General features: G+C 37.5%; 1 protein-coding gene across 3 annotated transcripts in view; it reads right to left on the reverse strand.

Moving 5' to 3' along the window:
- LYRM7 (LYR motif containing 7) overlaps nt 1–20,793 on the reverse strand; it is a 620,686-nt gene that overhangs the window by 186,689 nt on the left and 413,204 nt on the right. The window contains exons 1-2 of one of the 3 annotated variants that reach the window (XM_081500263.1): nt 14,901–15,063; nt 3,466–3,616 (exon numbers count right to left, since the gene is read on the reverse strand). The exons of 1 other annotated variant lie outside the window; for it this stretch is intronic. The gene's annotated coding sequence lies outside the window, so the exon portion shown is untranslated. Of the gene's footprint in view, nt 1–3,465; nt 3,617–14,900; nt 15,064–20,793 lie in introns of those variants that run through there. One more of the 3 variants, XM_081500262.1, reaches the window with a different exon arrangement.

The following is a 20,793-nucleotide window of genomic DNA, read 5'->3' on the forward strand; positions in this document are numbered from 1 at the left end:
CATGGAAGCAGGAAGCATGGTTATGGGCAGCTGCTGCTGCTAAGTCACTTCAGTCGTGTCCGACTCTGCGACCCCACAGACGGCAGCCCACCAGGCTCCCCCATCCCTGGGACTCTCCAGGCAAGAACACTGGAGTGGGTTGCCATTTCCTTCTCCAATGCATGAAAGGAAAAGTGAAAGTGAAGTCGCTCAGTTGGCAGAGCTGCTGTCAAAAGCTCCCTTGGAGGCTAGCCTATTCCAAACTCTAGTACTTTCTCTTGGCAAATGCTGACCAGAGGTTTGGATCTAGGATTCACCTACACCACAAGGCACTGGGAGGCATGCACCATGACCAGTGAGGAGCCTGTGACTTTGCTGGTGGGGTCAGGAAATAAGTTAGCAGTGGTCAGCTACTGGCTCTAGGCTTCCCTTCTCCAGCTACTCCCAAGGGTAACATTTCACATGACCCCAAGTACTAAAAAATACATTCACAGATGATGCAAGCCTCTCCACAACACTTAATATCACAGGAATATCCCTGGCCCCAAGTGACCATTTGGAGTAGGAAATGGCAACCTACTTCAGTTTGCTTGCCTGGTGAATTCTGTGGACAGAGGAGCCCGACCCGCTACAGTCCATGGGGTCACAAAGAGTCGGATATGACTGAGCACACACACGTCACCATTAGAGACAGACAGTCTACTGGGAATGCCCAGCTGCACCTGGCAGGATTCTGCAGTCTCCTGATATATATCAGGCTTGCTAAAGTACTGAGAAAGGCTGTTTTGAAACACATAATTATGTACGAGAGTATTATACTTGGGTACTATCAGCAACCTTGTCTTTTTTTGCTCTTTTTTTACTGAAGTAGAATTGTAAAAAGCAAAAATAAAGACTATTTTAACATATTGGTAACTCTTGGCAATTGAGTAATTCTATTTAATTCTACCATTTAACATATTGGTGATTCTCCTTGGCAATAGAAGGAATTAAATTCAGGGAAACAGAACCAAAATGCCTTTATCAAAGATACTGTCACCTAAAGATGACACAGAAAAAATTTCACCTAAAGATGACACAGAGCAAAAACTGACAAAAGGTATTCTTTCTTTTCATGGAAATTGATAACAAACAGTTTAACTTGCCATTCCACCCTTATTAAATTCACCCTTATTAAAACCTAAAAGTTAGGTTTTAGTGCTAGTTCTTCACCTTGGGTCAGAACTAAACATTCTTCTGTCTGTGTAATATCATGAACAGAATCTGGTATTTAGATGCAAGCATTATTCAAAGCATACATCAAACTAATACAATAGAAGAATACTTCTTTACTGGGATGAAGAGTGAACAAGGTCTGTGGAGGGAAAAACAACTCTCAATATTTGAGGAAAATCTTTAGCAGTGACAGTAGGAGACTGCAGAAACGGAAAATGAAAAACAAACAGAAAAAAGTATCTTTCTAAATTCGAATCTCCCTTTCCTAATTCCTTTTGTTAAATTGTTTTCTTCTCCCTCTTCCATTGCATCTGTAAGTGGTTAACTGTGTCTAATGTTCTCAGAAAGACTTTGGAGCAGGAGGTAAGATGCTAAGATCACTTAGGTATAGGCCTGCTGAAAATGGAGATGTAAAATATGTATTCCTTCAGTTTGTGTTTCAGACTAGCATTTTAGCCACCAAAAACCTTTCCTATCAGACGAGCTTCAGTTTTAATCATCCATCTTCCTCTTATAAGTTGTGTGGCCTTGGAAAATTTACTTACACTTTCTTACCCTCAACTAACCTTTTGGAAAAAAGATATGGGAAAAATTAGTGTTCCGTGAGTTTAAATTTAATACCAGAGAGAGACTGGAGACGGTTAATTAACATTCGTTGTCGTTGTTTCTGTTTGTCACTCAGTTGTGTCCAACTCTTTGCAACCCCATGGACTATAGCCCACCAGGCTCCTCTGTCCCCGGAATTCTCTAGGCAAGAATGCTGGAGAATTCCCTTCTCCAAGGGATCATCCTGATCCAGGGATTGAACCCTGGTCTCCTGCATTGCAGGCAGATTCTTTACTGTCTGAGCCACCTAGGAAGTCCAATTAACATTTACTAGGCACCTAATATATGCCACACACTGCTAGTTTATATGTTTTCTTTTATGTAGAATTTGCAGCAAGCTTTTCAGTTACATGCCCTCTGTTCTGAAAATGAAGAAAGTGAATTTTAATGAAGTAGAGAATGAATGAACCTCTGTCCAAGATTATACAGCCATTAAGTAGCAGAGATTTTAACATAGAGCTCTCTGAGGCACAGACCACACACATTACTGCTATGTGGCCTCCCAAGGGGATAGTATGGATAGAAATTTTGGTAATATTGGGGCCAAAGGGGTTGCTAAATAGAGCTGTGGTGGGCACAGGACTCTGATTTCCTGATATCATCTTTAAAACTAAACAACCATAGAAATACTTGTAATCACTGCAAATTATCAGAAAGAGAAAGTAAATACTCAGAATCAAAGATGGACTGTTCATGATACTTCTGAAATTAAACCCTCCAAATAACAGGTCAGTTATATGGGTACATGCATATGCCGAGAGATACATATGCACACACACCCAACTTCATACACTTTTACATACAGGTACACACATATGTACACACATACACTCATGTACATGTACACCCACATACAGGCACTCAGGTACTTAACATCTGGATTTACAAGGGAAAAAACTTTCAAGCTCATAAATAAAAGCAGAATCTTATTTCAGATTCTCTCAGGATCTTGATTTAGTTTTTAAATTTCCCTTTATAATTCTAAGCATCTGGCCTAGGAACACCCACCCTCAGCTCTGGTATTTGTGATCCATGGGAAAAATTTCAGTTGCTAAGTAGGAACTTCTGGTTTCACGTGATAGTCCAACTCAGCCCATGCTTTCCAATGATGAAAAGTGTAAGTTTCTGCTGCCTTGGTTGGCTAAACGTGGGGCCAGCCTGCAGCAGCAGAGGAGGGTATGATAGACACCACCTCCTCCCGAGACAGAACCACTCTAAGCCAAAATGACCTTATCAGACAGTTTCCCAAATTACAGATAAATGAGAATAAATAATTTAAAGAACTGTATCCAAGAAGGGAGTTCTGTGATGTTCAAAAGTTAGAAGAATAGAAAGAAAAGGTAAGATGTTGAAAAACACTGTAAATTAGCTTACCTGAGTATCTTATCTAGAACCTTCCTTTTCAATCCTGCCTTGTTAACTTCGGTATACTCAATCAGAGACAGTAGAAAAATAGAAAGGAACTAAGACATTTAATTACATCTAAACCAATGCTATGATAGTGACAACTTCAAATTTAGAAAGATATCATGAAAAAACTCTGCTTATGTACAAATTTATTAACGCACGAATGGTAAAGACTTATAACCCAAAAGATGATACAAAAAGTAATCTGAATATCTGTCTAATATGTGTAAAAATGCCTTTGTGAAGATATATTCTCACCAAAAATGGAGGAAGGTGTGAGTCCAAGAACTAATTGTTGTCCAATTTCAGTTCAGTTGGGAAACCAGTTCCCTGGTCAATCTTGATAACTGCTTATTCTTCTTGCATTCAATTTTCTCCCAGAACTGGCTTATATACATATCTCTGACCTCTGAAAAAACAGAAATACCAGCTGGTAAGAACCACCCAAGTTCATCTCTAAAGCATGGCCATTATCTGGACTATTAGCTCTGTCCAGGAGAACTGAGCACGTTCCTTCCCTCAGTACGTTTTCACTAGGCTTGTTACAAGAAACAAGTGACTAATCATGAAATGCCTAATGTGGCTAGATATATCACAGAGATGTTTTCAAATACTTCCACAACCCAATGAGATAGGTACTATGATCACACATCACAGGGAGGAAACCGAGATCAGGTTAACTACCCAACGTTTCTCATTATAATGTGAGATGATGCAGCTGAAGCCAACACTCTTCATTCCATTCACGTTCCCTGGAATCTTGTAATTTTAAAAATGATAAAAATGTTCATCTAAATAATAAACAGCACTTAGAACCTCCCAGATTTTCTCAAATGTATCTCGTTTAGAAACAGAAAACCCCAGGCACCGGGAAAGGAAAACATTCCAAAATAACCTCAAGGGGTTGATCCTTATTAAATAGCAAGATGGTTCAGTCAAAAAAGCTAATGATGCCAAGGAGAGTCGGATTTTCTCCAAAGCTTCAAGGTGAAGACAAACAAAGCTCTCAGCAGTATTACAGACAATGAAAATCATCAACAATTTCTTGCTTCTACTGTCTTGTGCTGATACTTTTGTCGTGCAGATCACCCTAATTTGATTGCAAGATTTTTTCCCCCTGTTGTTGCCAAGTACTATAAACACAGTGGGATGTAATAAAGTGGTGTTCTGGGTCTTTTATTGTCATTATTATTCTAATTTAGTTTTAGAAATTAGATGTGACTTTACTGGCTAAGAGCAGGGCTCTCCATCTTTTCACATAAGGTGTGCCAGTCAGACATCCCCAGCCATGTCACCTCTTATTCATGAGTTTTGCAAAGGTGCCCTGGAGAAAGAGCCATGGCAAGCAGAGAAACACCTGTAAAATGCATTAAAAACTCTTCTGAGAATGATTTTTCTCTGGGACTGAGCCACATTTACTAGGTGACAAACACCCTTCTGGGCATTCATTTTATCAGTCGAGTATGCTCGAAAGCTCAATATTCTCCCACAACTCTCACTAACTGTACCTCCACCCTGACATCTTTTTATTTTAAGCACTGTCAGAATTAGCTGAATGGTCATAGTCCTAAGGAAAGGGACAATGTTGGGTACTTGAAAAGCACTAAGGTATCCCCAAGAGATATATAACCCACTCTTGAACCAGGCATCCTAAATTGAATTCAAGCTCTGTCCTGAATTAGCTAAATATTTTGTGTAAGTTATTAAGCCTCAATTTAATTCTCTCCTGTCAAAAAGAGCTTACAATACTTCAGAGGGTGATTGGGAGTATAAAAGAGATGTCTTTTAAAGTACTTACCATAATGTTTGTTACTTAATGAGAATCTAGAAAAGTGGTTGGTAAGTGTATGTTTGTATCTGTATGTAAAACGTAGGAACATTAGCAAAAGGAAAAAGAATGTCTTTGCCACCAAAACCAAGAGTTATATGGCCATGTAAGTTTAAAAAAATATATAGGTTTAAACATAGGGAAGCAGATTTCTTTACCGAAGATTTCCTTAAACTTGTATTATACTAACACACATTAGGAACCCACTAGAGAAAGCTATTAAAAAAAAAAAAAAAAAAAAAATGGAGCTTCACGGATGCCAACCAGTCAGCTGAAAAGAGACACCGGACTGTTAAATCAACACCCAGAAAGACTGTCACTAGAGGGCTTCATGGGAGGTCAAGCCAATTTCCACCTCATTCTGAAAGAAAAAACTCCAAAGGCAAAGCAGAACAAGCTCATAAGATAAAGGACACAACAGACCGAGAGAAAAAGTGTTCTCAAAGCAAATTACCTAAAGTGAAGTTGTCCCTGCTCTGTACATGCCCACAATTCCTTTGGAAACAGCTAGTTCAGAGATGTATTTCAGAAAAGCCAAGGTTGAGAAGTGTCTGCAAAGTGTCACTGTACTCTTGGGCTCACTTTTCTCACTGAGGAAACCAACCAAACTTCCAATCTACTGAAGAGGATACTGTGAGGATTAAATAAGATTGAGCCTTTTCAAAAAACACCAAACTGTTAGACACTGTTACATTGAATGTAAGTTGGGACCATTTAGTAAGGAGTAGGTGAAGATAAGGTCAGGATTTATTGTACAATCTAATGGAATGGGACCTTGCTACTCAAAATGTATTCTTCTGAACCAGAAGTATCAGTATTATCTGACAACTTGCTAGACATGTATCAAAACTTATTGAAAACATAATCTGCATTAAAAAAGATATCTAGGTGATCTGGATACACATTAAACTTGAGAGGTATTTGCACACTAGCTTTATAGAAGGAAATATTGAAACTTGGCAGAAGCTGACCATAAGAAAATAAAGCTAAAAATAAAACATGGTGCTAAAAAGAAATAATAGGCCCCAAATGGAGACACTTATGCTAAGCCTCACATGAGGAAACCAAGACTTAATGTCTAACCTAAATGATGTTTCAGCCCATGTCAAGAATGTAACCTTTAACCAGTCAACTTGGAATTACCCGTCAGCACTAGTAAGATAATCTACCCAAAAGATTCCTCCCATTCCCTTGAGAAGGGTGACCTTACCTGAAACAATGCATTTTTTGCTAATAATTTCCTTTTATACTCACTCCCTTTCTGCCTTTAAAACCCTTTCCTTTCCTTCAGCTTGGTGGAGGAAGCTCTCTATTTGCTATATGGGATGCTGCCTCATTCCCGAATCATTTAATGAAGTAAATTTTATCTTTAAGTTTATTCAGTTGAATTTCCCTTGTTAACAGGTTTGGTAGCAGCAAGGGCATTCAAGGGGAACTTCTTATGGCATTCAAGGACAATGAGAAACCCAGGTGTGGTACCCTAGAACCCCTTTTTGAGTTCACTATTATTGCCATTTTCAAGGATCATGGCTCAGCTCAGCAGGGTTCTGACCTCCACTCTGTTGTGTTGAGCTCCTGATGTAACTGTCTTTCCAGTTCAGGGCTTAGTGGATCAGCTTGAGCTGCCAGACAGTTCCATCCGCAATCTGAGTCCCAAACCTTTGGTTCAGTCAGAATGGAACTCCCCCAGTTCTAGTTTATAAACCACATTTACTGGAGAATGCTGGTTTGGTTCACACTGGAAATTGCTGGTGGTGTGTACTGCTTTCTCTTGTCCTGTCCACTAACATCGCTTCACTATTGTTGGTGTGTTAAGGCGAATGTTTCTTTGTCTTGGTTTGTCTAGGCAAGGCCTATTATTAATGGAAATCTTTGAGGAAAAAAAAACACAAAAGTTGGTCACTGGTTGAGTATTTAAGAGTTCTTAGAGCACCCACTACATAGAATAAGTTGGTCATGAAACAAGTTGGATTTGTCCTAGGTCACCTGCCAACCTGAAGAAAATTTCCATGTCAGGTAAACTGTGAAACATCACACAATTCCTAACTGTGTGGCACATCACTTTTAGGTATTAGTTTGGCTCTGAGAGACACAAAGGCTTAGCTAAAAATAATTACAACAATAACACAGTAAAAAAAAAAAAAAAAAATGGGATCCTCGAAATCCAAAATGTGAAGTGTGCCACCTGCTGGCACACCTGCTTATTTTATGTCTAAGAACTACAGTCCCCAAAGCTACAAATATCTACAAACTTGGCAAAGGCCTACCAAAGACATAACCTAGAAACTACGGCCATGATGTGAAACATTTCAAATCAGTTCAGTTGCTCAGTAGTGTCCGACTCTTTGTGATCCCATGGACTGCAGCACGCCAGGCCTCCTTGTCCATCACCAACTCCCAGAGTTTACTCAAACTCATGTCCATCAAGTCGGTGATGCCATCCAACCATCTCATCCTCTGTCATCCCTTTCTCCTCCCGCCTTCAATCTTTCCCACCATCAGGGTCTTTTTCCAATGAGTCAGTTCTTCGCATCAGGTGGCCAAAGTATTGGGGCTTCAGCTTCAGCATCAGTCTTTCAGATGAATATTTAGGATCAATTTCCTTTAGGATTGACTGGTTTGATCTCCTTGCTGTCCAAGGGACTCTCAAGAGTCTTCTCTAACACCAAAGCTCAGAAGCATCAATCCTTCAGTGCTCAGCTTTCTTTGTGGTCCAACTCTCACATCCATACATGACTACTGGAAAAACCATAGCTTTAACTATACAGACCTATGTTGGCAAAGTGATGTCTCTGCTTTTTAATATGCTATGTTTGTCATAGCTTTCCTTCCAAAGAGCAAGAGTCTTTTAATTTCATGGCTGCAGTCACCATCTGCAATGATTTTGGAGCCCAAGAAAATAAAATCTGTCACTATTCTACTTTTGCCCCTTCTATTTGCCATGAAGTGATGGGACCAGATGCCATGATCTTAGTTTTCTGAATGCTGAGTTTCAAGCCAACTTTTCCACTCTCCTCTTTCACTTTCATCAGAGGCTCTTTAGTTCTTCTTCATTTTCTGCCATAAGGGTGGTGTCTTCTACATATGTGAGGTTATTGATATTTCTGCTGGCAATCTTGATTCCAGCTTGTGTTTCATCCAGTCTGGTATTTCACATGATGTACTCTGCATATACATTAAATAAGCAAGGTTACAATATACAGCCTTGATGTACTCCTTTTGCAATTTGGAACCAGTCTAACTTGTTTCTTGATCTGCATACAGGTTTCTCAGGAGGCAGGTAAGGTGGTCTGATATTCCCATCACTTTAAGAATTTTGCAGTTTGTTTTAATCCACACAGTCAAAGGCTTTAGTGTAGTTAATGAAGCAGAAGTAGATGTCTTTCTGGAATTCTCTTGCTTTTTCTATGATCCAACAGATGTTGGCGATTTGATTACTGGTTCCTCTGCCTTTTCTAAATTCAGCTTGAACATCTGGAAGTTCTCGGTTCATGTACTGTTGAAGCCTGGCTTGGAGAATTTTGAGCATTACTTTGCTAGTGTGTGAGATGAGTGCATTGTGCGGTAGTTTGAGCATTCTTTGGCATTGCCTTTCTTTGGGATTGGAATGAAAACTGATCTTTTCCAGTCCTGTGGCAACTGCTGAGTTTTCCAAATTTCCTGGCTTATTGAGTGCAGCACTTTCACAGCATCATCTTTTGTGATTTGAAATAGCTCAACTGGAATTCCATCACCTCCACTAGCTTTGTTCGTAGTGATGCTTTCTAAGGCCCACTAGACTTCACACTCCAGGATGTTTGGCTCTAGGTGAGTGATCACACCACTGTGGTTATCTTGGTCATGAAGATCTTTTTTGTATAGTTCTTCTGTGTATTTGTGCCACCTCTTGTTAACATCTTCTGCTTTTTTAGGTCCAAACCATTTCTGTCCTTTATTGTGCCCATCTTGGCATGAAATGTTCCCTTGGTATCTCTAATTTTCATGAAGAGATCTCTAGTCTTTCTCATTCTATTGTTTTCTTCTATTTCTTTTCACTTACCTTAGGAAGGTCTTCTTATCTCTCCTTGCTATTCTTTGGAACTCTGCATTCAGATGGGTATAACTTTCCTTTTCATCTTTGCCTTTCACTTCTCTTCTTGTCTCAGCTATTTGTAAGGCCTCCTCAGACAACCATTTTGCCTTTTTGCATTTCTTTTTCTCTGGGATGGTTTTGTTCCTCTTAATTCTCATTTATATCTGTTTATAACCTACATAACGCTAGTAAAGTAATGCTCAAAATTCTCCAAGCCAAGCTTCAACAATATGTGAACCGTGAACTTCCAGATGTTCAAGCTGGCTTTAGAAAAGGCAGAGGAACCAGAGATCAAATTGCCAACATCCGATGGATCACTGAAAAAGCAAGAGAGTTCCAGAAACACATCTATTTCTGCTTTATTGACTATGCCAAAGCCTTTGACTGTGTGATCACAATAAACTGTGGAAAATTCTGAAAGAGATGGGAATACCAGACCACCTGACTGGCCTCTTGGGAAAGCTGTACGCAGATCAGGAAGCAACAGTTAGAACTGGACATGGAACAACAGACTGGTTCCAAATAGGAAAAGGAGTATGTCAAAGCTGTATATTGTCACTGTGCTTAATTAACTTATATGCAGAGTACATCATGAGAAACACCGGGCTCAGTGAAGCACAAGCTGGAATCAAGATTGCTGGGAGAAATATCAATAACCTCAGATATGCAGATGATACCACCCTTATGGCAGAAAGTGAAGAAGAACTAAAGAGCCTCTTGATGAAAGTGAAAGAGGAGAGTGAAAAAGTTGGCTTAAAGCTCAACATTCAGAAAACTAAGATCATGGCATCCGGTCCCATCACTTCATGGCAAATAGATGGAGAAATAGTGTAAACAGTAGCAGACTTTATTTTTGGGGGCTCCAAAATCACTGCAGATAGTGACTGCAGCCATGAAATAAAACGACACTTACTCCTTGCAAGAAAAGTTATGACCAACCTAGACAGCATATTAAAAAGCAGAGACATTAGTTTGCCAACAAAGTCTGTCTAGTCAAAGCTATGGTTTTTCCAGTAGTCATGTATGGATGTGAGTTGGACTATAAAGAAAGCTGAGCACCGAAGAATTGATGCTTTTGAACTGTGGTGTTGGAGAAGACTCTTGAGAGTCCCTTGGACTGCAATGAGATCCAACCAGTCCATCCTAACGGAAATAAGTCCTGAATGTTCATCAGAAGGACTGATGTTGAAGCTGAAACTCCAATACTTGGCTACCTGATGTGAAGAGCTGACTCATTTGAAAAGACCCTGATGCTGGGAAAGATTGAAGGTGAAAGGAGAAGGGAACAACAGAGGATGAGATGTTTGGATAGCATCACCAACTCAATGGACATGAGTTTGAGTAAACTCCAGGAGTTGGTGATGGACAGGGAGGCCAGGAGTGCTGCAGTCCACGGGGTCGCAAAGAGTCTGACACAACTGAGCAACTGAACTCAACCCAACTGATAACCTACATAAGGTAGCTTTCATCTGCAGCATAGAAAAAGCTAGAGAAAAATCATTCCTTTTACATCAATATCTGCTCCGTTGAACAGAAACAATATACAGTGCTGGAGGGAACACTTGGAGGTAACAATGGCTCTTCTTGATCTCAACAAATACAGTTTTGTTTTTTTTTTTTTCTTGTTTACAAGTTTTACCGTATCTGTACAACCAGAAAAGTGACACTCTCAAGTCATACCTAGATTCTTTCTATGATACTATAATGGTTGATACATGTCATTATATATTTGTTAAGACCAACATAATATGCAACACAAAGGTGAACCCTAGTGTAAACTATAAACTTCAGTTAATAATGTCTCAACATTGTCTCACTGGTTGTACCAACTATATCATACTAATGCAAATTGGTAATAATAGGAAAAACTGAGGAGAGTGGTGTGAGAGTATATGGGAATTCTACTTTCCGTGCATTTTTCTGTAAACCTAAAACCACTTCCAGAAAAGTCCGTTCTTACTAATATTTTACAAATTGTATTGAATAAATTAATTAAAGTTGACATGGGGAGAAAAATGGGAAAGAATTCTTGGGAAAAGATCCTCATGTGATAAAACATAATGACAAAGTTGGAAGCTTAAACACATGGCTGATTTATTTCATCATTGGGCTTCTTCTTTCATTTAATATTTATGAAGGGAGAAGTATTTCACCTATGTTATCAAGAAAAAACAATTATCTGGATCCAATGTAAATATCTGTACTTTGTAGATAAAGTCAAAAAATAGAGACTCAAGTTTATTTCATAATTCAAGTTTAGATTCAAGTTGTCTCAGTGGTGATTGCAAGTAAATTACCTTAACAAAGTCATTTCCAACACTGTTAGCTCATAGAACTAGACAAGAATGCCAAGAGAAGAAAAGTCTTAACCTTATACATAAAAAAACGAGGTATTTTCTTTTTGGGGTTCAAGATGCACTGTGTTGGAAGCACTCTGAGATGACTAACCAAGCTACGGTTTGGATGTTCTGAATATCTCTACTGTCCTGGGACACAGAAAAGGGAGACAACAAAATGAGGTTTCTCTATCTGTCATGCAAATTCTGAAATGAAGTATTTTTGTGAGCTTTGTTTTTCTAAGTTGACCGACATGCTATCTCTAATTTGATCTTTGAGTATAACAAATATTAACATTACATACTTATATTCCTAAATATAATTTTATTTTCTACTTATATTATGGATAAAAGAAATGTTCACATACTGAGGTACAAGAAAGTCATTCTGACTAATACATGAGTTAACTTGAATTTTATGTTAACTAAAGCAGTCTGTTTGTGGTCTATCAAACATACATTGTACATATGCTGTCATTGGCCAGAAGTAAAGAATATCCATGTTGAAAATAAATATAAAAAGCCTCCCTTCCTGAGATTCCAATGTTGGTACTCCTTCAGTAATATAAGACTACCTTTCCCAGTGCCAATGTTGTGTACATGTTGATCTGTTTTTCCTTTTCTTTTGAAGCCCTGAAGGAATGTATTCCTGACTTGTTTGATGTTCTTTAGTTCTGATAAGATATAAAACTGTGCTGAAAATGCTTCTCTGAGGCAGATTCTCCTAATTTTCTGAGAGACTGTATTCTGTGTTATAGTCCTCAGTTTGGCTCAGATCAAACTATTTTCTACTCCTATTATAGGTTTTTTATTGATTATTTTCATTGACGTTATTAAGCTATTGCTTTCTAGGTGGTTTGACATGGTATGTGCTAGTGCACTAATTCCTCCTGGCTGAAGTAGTACAGGAAAACCTGTCCCGTGGACTCGTTCGCAAAGAATGTTACCTGTTGCAAATTGCACTGAATTTAGTTCAGTGGTACTGACCTATTTATTTCATAGGTTATTTCGAAGGCACAGTTCTTTGTCTCTACTAATGCACCAGAAAGTAGGAAGGAAACAGAATGAGTTGTTGCAACTCTAGAATAACAAAAAGGGACTTGTTTCTAAAGATTCTGTTCTGCTCCATTAGTTCTCTCTGGTGCAGCTTAACTTCTGACTCTGAGTTTATTGTTTCAACAGAAGCCAAGCTTTGGGTATTGCTGTATCTTTTTCCCTTGGAGAGAAAGGCTGTGTCTCTGGATCACTTGAGGTGATTTTATTTTTTCTAATGAGAGGGTTACATGTACTCAGGTCAGCAATTTCTTTAAGATCCTAACAATGACAATTGTTTCACATGCCTCCTAAGTGTCCACAAATGTCACTTTAATTCATCCAACTACAACTTGAAAAATACTTGCAGTGTTAGAAACAAACAGCTTTACAATTTAGTGACTCTCTCAAAATTCTTGTGCTAATAATCTAGCATCATTTCTAAGCACTTTTCCCTCTACCTCTCAGAGCTTTTCTGAGCTGCTGTTGCCATTCTGCACTGCATTTTGGGGCACTAGATTTTGAAAGATTTTTGCCACCTTTACTTCTTGGCAAGAAATGGTATAGGAAAGAAGGAAGAGCAGACATCCACATATAAACTGTATATGCTTGGCCACTCCACTTGTTAACTTGTTTTACTCATGAGCAACCTCACAAAAGATGAAGAAGCCTCCTCTCAATTCAATACCATTCAATGTCATTAGCATGCAGTAAATTTCTAAATTTAAAACATAAGATTCATCCTGACAAATCTAAATATACCATTTTCGTCAATACAGAAATTTGTCTAACCTTGTTTCTTTAGAAGTTCACTGGTCTGAGAGGAGATGATATAAAGGGCAGAGCAAGTCTGATTCTTTCTGATTCCTTTATTGCTTAATGAAAAAAACTGTTTCCTTTCACATATAAAATGAATTAAAAACCCAAATTAAAAAATACTTCCTTATATTAAATATATAATGTTATACAGGGATTGTTAATCTTCCAATGGATTCTGGGTAAAAGAATCCAATTTTACAGATTAAGTGTAAAAGTGAATGAAACCATACTTTGACTAGTACTTTCTGAAGCACATATCTCTTTTTATTTTATCAGCACCAAGAATTTGTGTCTTTATCCAAGCTTTCCACCATCCATCTTAGAATTGCCTGAAGTGCTAAGGGTAAAATCATTAAGACATTTACTTTTGTTTCCTTCAATAACAATGGCTGTAGGACAGAACCCATTGGGTGAGTGGAAAAAGCTAGGAGAGACCACTGAAAATATAATTACATAAACGAAGATATCAGTCTTTGACAAAAGAAAAACCCATTTGGCATAAAGTTACCACTTTTAAATACTATTATTTAGTAAACAGAAAATACAGTATTACTATAAAATTCTGAAACCTTTTGTTGATAGCCATCGGTAAAACACTACAAAACTAAGCAATTAAAACATGGTCTTAAAAACTAGCTCAAGAATGGCACTTCTCATGCCTTGGGATAAAGGGATAGACAGGCCAATGGGATAATCACATAGGTCAAATATATTCCAACATGATCCAAGTCATTGTGATATTTTTCTCTAGAAGCCTGACTAGGTACTTTGATGTCTCAAGCAAACATTTTGAAAGAGATCTGTGCTAGTTTTTGATTGCTATGTAACAAATTACTACAAATTTAGTGGTTTAAAATAACACTAATTAATTATCTCACAGTTTCTGTGGGTCAGGAGTCTGGGCACAATCTAACTGGGTCTCCTGCTCAGGATGTCACAAACCTACAATCAAAATGTTGGCTGGGAAGCATCCTCATCTGGAGCTGAGTCCTCTTTCAAGTCTACTCAAGTTGCTGGTGGAGTTCAATTTCTTGTGGCTATAGGACTGAGGCCCTCAGATCTGAGAGGCCACCCGTTTCTGTAGGCAGTTCAGAATATGGTTGTTTGCCTCTTCAAGGCCAGCAGGAAAGCTTGCTTTCAAGGGGATCACCTAATAAAATCAGGCCCATTTGCAAAATTTCTTCACCTTTTCCACATAATATAATCATAGGAGCAATATCTCATCGTATGAACAGGTTCCATTCACACTGTGCATACTAGGGGATTGAATAGAACCCTGGTCATTGGGCATTATCTCAGGTCCATCATAGGCCCCTTCCAATGAACTTGCTACTGACTCCCATCCCTTTCTTTAAACATAAAACTCCCAACAAACTATAGACCTTCTTTCTTCTCCAGTCTCCATCTGTCTCTTCAACTAGGTTAATATGTCACAGAGCGATCTTAAGTCATTTTCTTATCTCCCTGTTTTCTCTGGTTCTCAACTCAAGCTTTTCAAAATTTCTGACTCTGAAATTCCATACATTCCTCTCTTGCTTGATTTACCTCCTAAAATAACAATCAGTCTCCCTTGAATGGCTTTCTATTTTGGAAAACCATCACCCACCACTTTCCCAGGTTAGTACTGCTATGTTGAGGCCTCACGTGTCTATGTAAAGTGGAATTTGCTGGGTAGGTATTGAGAGAGATGCATATTAACCCTCTATAGTGTCATACTGGGGCCTTGTAACTCCAGGAAACATATACCACTTCACAGTCCAGATGTGGTTATCAATTAGTGACAGCAGGTTGTCATGTTATTTCAGATATTTTTTACATAACAATGAGACAATCACTTCTAGGTCACAAAGGATGAACTTTAAGGCTCAATTTATTTGAAGGGATATTTTCAGCTAATACTCCTGTGTTTATCTGTGTTTTATAAAGGAAGAGCTGAATTTCTTTCTCTTTTTTAGTGATACAAGCTCAATATCTTTATACATATATATTATTATAAACCTTAAAGAATCATGTGTTTTCTGTTTCAGAATGTATACATATATAATAAAATATAAACATATAGGAATGTGAAACTCTAAATTCAAGGTATTGATTATTTCTGTAAAAAGAGAGAGAAATGGGATTAGGAAGAAGAATAGAGAGGACTATGATCGCCTCTGTAACATTTTATTTCTTAGGTTTCTTGGTAAAAACATAGGTGTTCACTATACTGTTGAGGTAATTAAAAAAACATTTAAAGTTGCTGAAAATGATCCTAAAGACATGCAGAAAAGGAAAAATCATTTCTTCAAGAAATCTACTAAAACTCAGCAAGAACAGCAATTATCTGTGCTAGCTGAACCACAACCCACTTCCTTCCCCCTGTTTCTCTGTCCAACGTAACAGAAATTCCACTCTAGGCAGCCAGGAGCACAGGGCTCCCTCTCGCTACGCTACGTGTCAAGGGCTATAGTGTCTTTCCAAGGAGGGCAGAACATCCACATTTCTCATTCCACCTCACAGCTGTTTGTGGCATAGCTAAGTTCCTGGTAAGTGCCATCAAGAGTTTGGGGGCTCCCTTTTCCTGTCCAGCTCCTACTCATGGGAAGAGGCCCTACTTACTCATGCATGACATTCTAAGAACACTTAGGTCCCCAGTTCACACATAGGTCTGAGGTTCCAGACTAGTAAAGGCAACAAAGAGGACCAGAGGCTACCACCCTCCATCCAGTGCCCAGCAATTAAAGCAGGAGTGTCACTCAGAGAAAAGTATACCACTTGTCCCTAAACCCAGCTCTAGCGCATGGCTCAGAGATTTTGCCGTGGGCAAGAGGCAGGCCATAGACTAGAGAGGTCTACCCAAGAGGACTTATCTTTTTGAGACAGAATGTGAGTAAATTTAAGCCTAAGGATGCCCTCACAAATGATGGAGGTTTTGGTTGAAAGCAGTTAAGAGCAAACTAGTAGCTTAATTACTAGCCTAACTTATAAACTAGATTTCCTAGGATGAAGTTTCTGTATCTCACTGGAATTAAGTCAACATAAATTTGATGTAGATGCTGACATCTTAAGATGTATATATTAAGCCCTACAGCAATAAATAGGAAAAAAACCCCAACAAAAACTGTAAAAAATCATTAAAGGAATGAAAACATTACATTAGAAAATGTTTAAGCAAAAGAAAGCAGTAAAGAAGGAGTAGAGGAACAAAAAAGACATGAGAAATATAAAAAAGAAAAAGCAAAACTACAAATGCAAATCTTAACTATATCAATATACCATTAAATGTGTATGGATTAAATAATTCAAGCAAAAGACAACTGGCTAAAAAAATAATATCAAACTCTGTGCTATGTACAACAGACATACTTTAGACTTAAAGAGACAAATAGATTGAAAGGCAAAGACGTGAAAAAAGTATACCATGCAACAGCAACCATAACAAAACTAAGGTGGCTATATTAATAGTCAAAATATACTTTAAAACAAAAATATTACCAGGGATAAGTACAGGCATTTTACAAGAGTAAATTCTTTTATGAAAGGGTTAATCCATCAGGCATATACAACAAATTGTAAACAGATATGTACCTAGTAACTGAGCACCAAAATACATGAGGCAAAAACTTACAGAAAATAAGGGAGAAGTAAACAATTAAACAATACTAGTTGGAGCCCTCAATATTTCATTTTAAATGATGAATAAAACAACTGGCAGAAGATGAACAAGGAAATGAAAACATTAAAACACTTACAAAGCAACTAGACTTAAGAGGCATCTATAGACTACCCCACTCAACAACAACAGAAAATACATTCTTTCCCAATGGACTTGGAACATTCTCAGGGTAGGTGACATGCTAAGCTATAAAATAAACCTTGTAATATTCTCTAACCATAATAAAATAACATCAGAATTCAATAATAGAAACAAATTTGGGAAGCTCACAAATACATGGATATTAAACAACACAGTTCTAAATAATCAATATGTCAAAAAACAAATTACAAAATACTTTTGAGATAAATGGAAATGAAGACACAGAATGCCAAAACTAACAAAATGCGGATGTAAAAACAGTGCTTAGAGAGACATTTATAGCCATAAATGCCAATAATAAAAAAATAAGAAAGATCTCAAATCAGTACAATAACCATCTGCCTTAAGACACTGGAGAGAAAAGACAAACTAAACCCAAAGCAAACAGAATACAGGAATAGAGACCAGAGTAGAGGTAAAAAAAAAAAAAAATGAATAGAAAAAAATGGATAAGATTAATGAAACCAAAAGTAGGTTATTTGAAAAGATCAAAATTGACAACCTTTAAGAGTACAAACTTCCAGCTATACAATGAGTAAGTTATAGATATCTAGAATGGCAACCCACTCCAGTACTCTTGCCTGGAAAGTCCCATGGACGGAGGAGCCTGGTAGGCTGCAGTCCATGGGGTCGCTGAGAGTCAGACACGACTGAGCGACTTCACTTTCACTTTTTACTTTCCTGCATTGGAGAAGGAAATGGCAATCCACTCCAGTACTCTTGCCTGGAGAATCCCAGGGATGGGGGAGCCTGGTGGGCTGCCATCTATGGGGTTGCACAGTCGGGCACGACTGAAGCAACTTAGCAGCAGCAGCAGCAGCAGCATACAACATAGTGATTATAGTTATTAATACTGTATTTTACACTTGAAAGTTGCTAAAACTGTATATCTTAAGTGTTATCACCACAAAAAATAGATGATAATTATGTGATATGAAGGTCTTAGCTAATGCTACTGTGGTAATCATTTTATAATACATAAGTATATCAAATCAACACACTGCATACCTTAACCTTATACAATATTGTATGCCAATTATATCTCAAAAAAGCTAGAAAAAATTAACAAACCTTTAGCAAGACTTACTAATAAATGAAAAGAGACCCAAATTACTAAAATCAGGAATGAAAGAGAGGATATTATTACTCATCTTACAGAAATAAAAGTGATTATTATGGGATACTATGAACAATGTATGCTAATAAGTTAGATAACTCAGATGAAATTAACAAATTACTGAAAAGATAAAAACTACTGAAACTGATTCAAGAAGGAATAAACAAATTGAATAGATCTATAACAAGTAAAGAGATTGAATTAGTCATCAAAAAACTGTCTACAAAGGAAAGTCCCAGCCCAGATGGCTTCACTGCTGAATTCTGCCAAATGTTTAAATAAGAATTGATATCAATTCTTCATAAAAAATAGAACAGGAAGGAACACTTCCCAACTCATTCTATGAAGCTCTAGTAATCCAAACCTGACAAAAAAATCACAAGAAAAAAACCACAGACCAGTATCTCTTAAGAATATAGGTACAAAACTACTCACAAAATAACCAGCAAACTAAATCCAGCAATACATAAAGAGGATTATATACCATGACCAAGTTGAATATATTCCAGCTAAAATATTCATACTTAATGGTGAATACTGAATGCTTTCTCTTCAAGATCAGGAAGAAGACAAGGATGTCCACTTTCATTCTATTCCACATTATACTGAAGGTCCTAGTGAAGCCAATTAGGCAAGTAAATGAAGTGAATGGTATCCAGATTGGAAAGGAAGAAATAAAATGCTGTTGGTTGACGACATGACATTGTGTATAGAAATGCCTAGGGAACTGTTTAATAATTATTACAACTAGTAAGTCCAAAAGGTTGAAAAGAGGCAGAAAAGACTCTCGACACACAAAAAGTTTATTGTGATTCTATACACTTATAATTTATAATCCCAAAAGAAAATTAAGAAAACAATTCCACTTACAAGAGTATCAAAAATAATAACATATGTAGGGATAAATTTAACAAAAAAGTGTAAAACCTGTACCCTGAAAAGCAAAAATCATTGGTGAAAGAAATTAAAGAAGATCTAAATAAGTGGAAAGGCTGGTGTTCATGGATCAGAAGATTTAATATTGTTAACATGGCTATGTTCTTCAACTTCCTCTATAGATTCAATGCAATCTTGATCATAATTTTCCAACTGAATTCATGGTAAACATGAGTATCATAAGAGATCATGAGATAATAAGTTTAAACAGACAAACAAAGTTTTTAAAAAAGTTTAAAAGACAAACAAACAAAAACAGTTTAAAAAGACAAACAAACAAAAACAGACAAAAAAAAACTTTCTGGCCAAAGACATTTGTAAAAATAAGTTAGCCAAAATTAAACAATTTTATTTAATGCAGGACTTTTCAGCAACATTAATATGCTCAAGAGCTGTCACTTGGCATTTTCCACACTTATTTAACTACAGATGCCTTTTTTGGGAGACCATATATTAATATACCAAGGGCCATTAGTGTTCTCCAACACACATTTTGAGAAATACTGTCCCAGGGGATATTAATCTACTCTGTTAATCTACTTCTTGTTGTCTCCCTAACTGACACAATGAGCAATCAGTCAGGAAGAAGGGGGAGTCAGAAAACCAAGTCCATGTGCATAAGCACACATATCTTAGCCTTTTATTAAACTGAAAGCTTCATTGGCTGTATTCATTTATGATTACCTCTCAAAAGGATTGCTGTAAAGTGTCACACAAACTGACCATTTGAATCACACTCACTGCTTTTTAGTGACTGGGCAAAAAGATTTTGCACAATGAATAGATGCTAGTGAATGATGAATGGCTTCTCCTATTAGTCCAAAGTTCACAGCTCTTCCAAATTGCCTAACAGCATTCCGGGAAGCAATTAACACACCAAAACAAGGATATGTCATTGTAATCAGCAAAATCTAGAGTGGAGGATCTCTACAGGTCAAATAATCTGCTGCTGCTGCTAAGTCCCTTCAGTCGTGTCCGACTCTGTGCGACCCCATAGACGGCAGCCCACCAGGCTCCGCCTTCCCTGGGATTCTCCAGGCAAGAATACTGGAGTGGGTTGCCATTTCCTTCTCCAATGCATGAAAGGGAAAAGTGAAAGTGAAGTCGCTCAGTCATGTCTGACTCTTAGCGACCCCATGGACTGTAGCCTACCAGGCTCCTCCCTCCATGGGACTTTCCAGGCAAGAGTACTGGAGTGGGGTGCCATTGCCTTCTCTGTCAAATAATTTAGGTTTATCCAATTAATAAAGAACATAAAAAGAGATGTAGGGAGAACATTTAGACTAAGAAATACTTTTAAAATATTATTTTAAAAGTGGGCAAAATTAATTATAGTGTTTAGAGATACACATTTGGGTGGAAATGTTTAAAGAAATGCAAAGACATCACAACTATGAAAATCAGAATAGAGGTAAATTTTATGAAGGAAAGAAGGATTTGTGATTGATAATGGGAATGTGGAGAGCTTCTGGAATGGCTGCCAAAGCTCTATTCTTTGATCTTTGCAATGGCTCACCTTTTAACAATTCATTATGCTATGTATAACAATCCATGTTATAGCATTATAATAATCCATAACATTATAATCATTATGCTATAAGCTGTTTTCTTAATCTGTGTTTAATCTTAATCTTCTTAATCTGTGTT

This window comes from Giraffa tippelskirchi, chromosome 6 (genome assembly GCF_054371585.1).
Source record: "Giraffa tippelskirchi isolate mGirTip1 chromosome 6, T2T-mGirTip1v1.2.pri, whole genome shotgun sequence".
In the NCBI taxonomy this organism is placed as follows: Eukaryota; Metazoa; Chordata; class Mammalia; order Artiodactyla; family Giraffidae; genus Giraffa; species Giraffa tippelskirchi.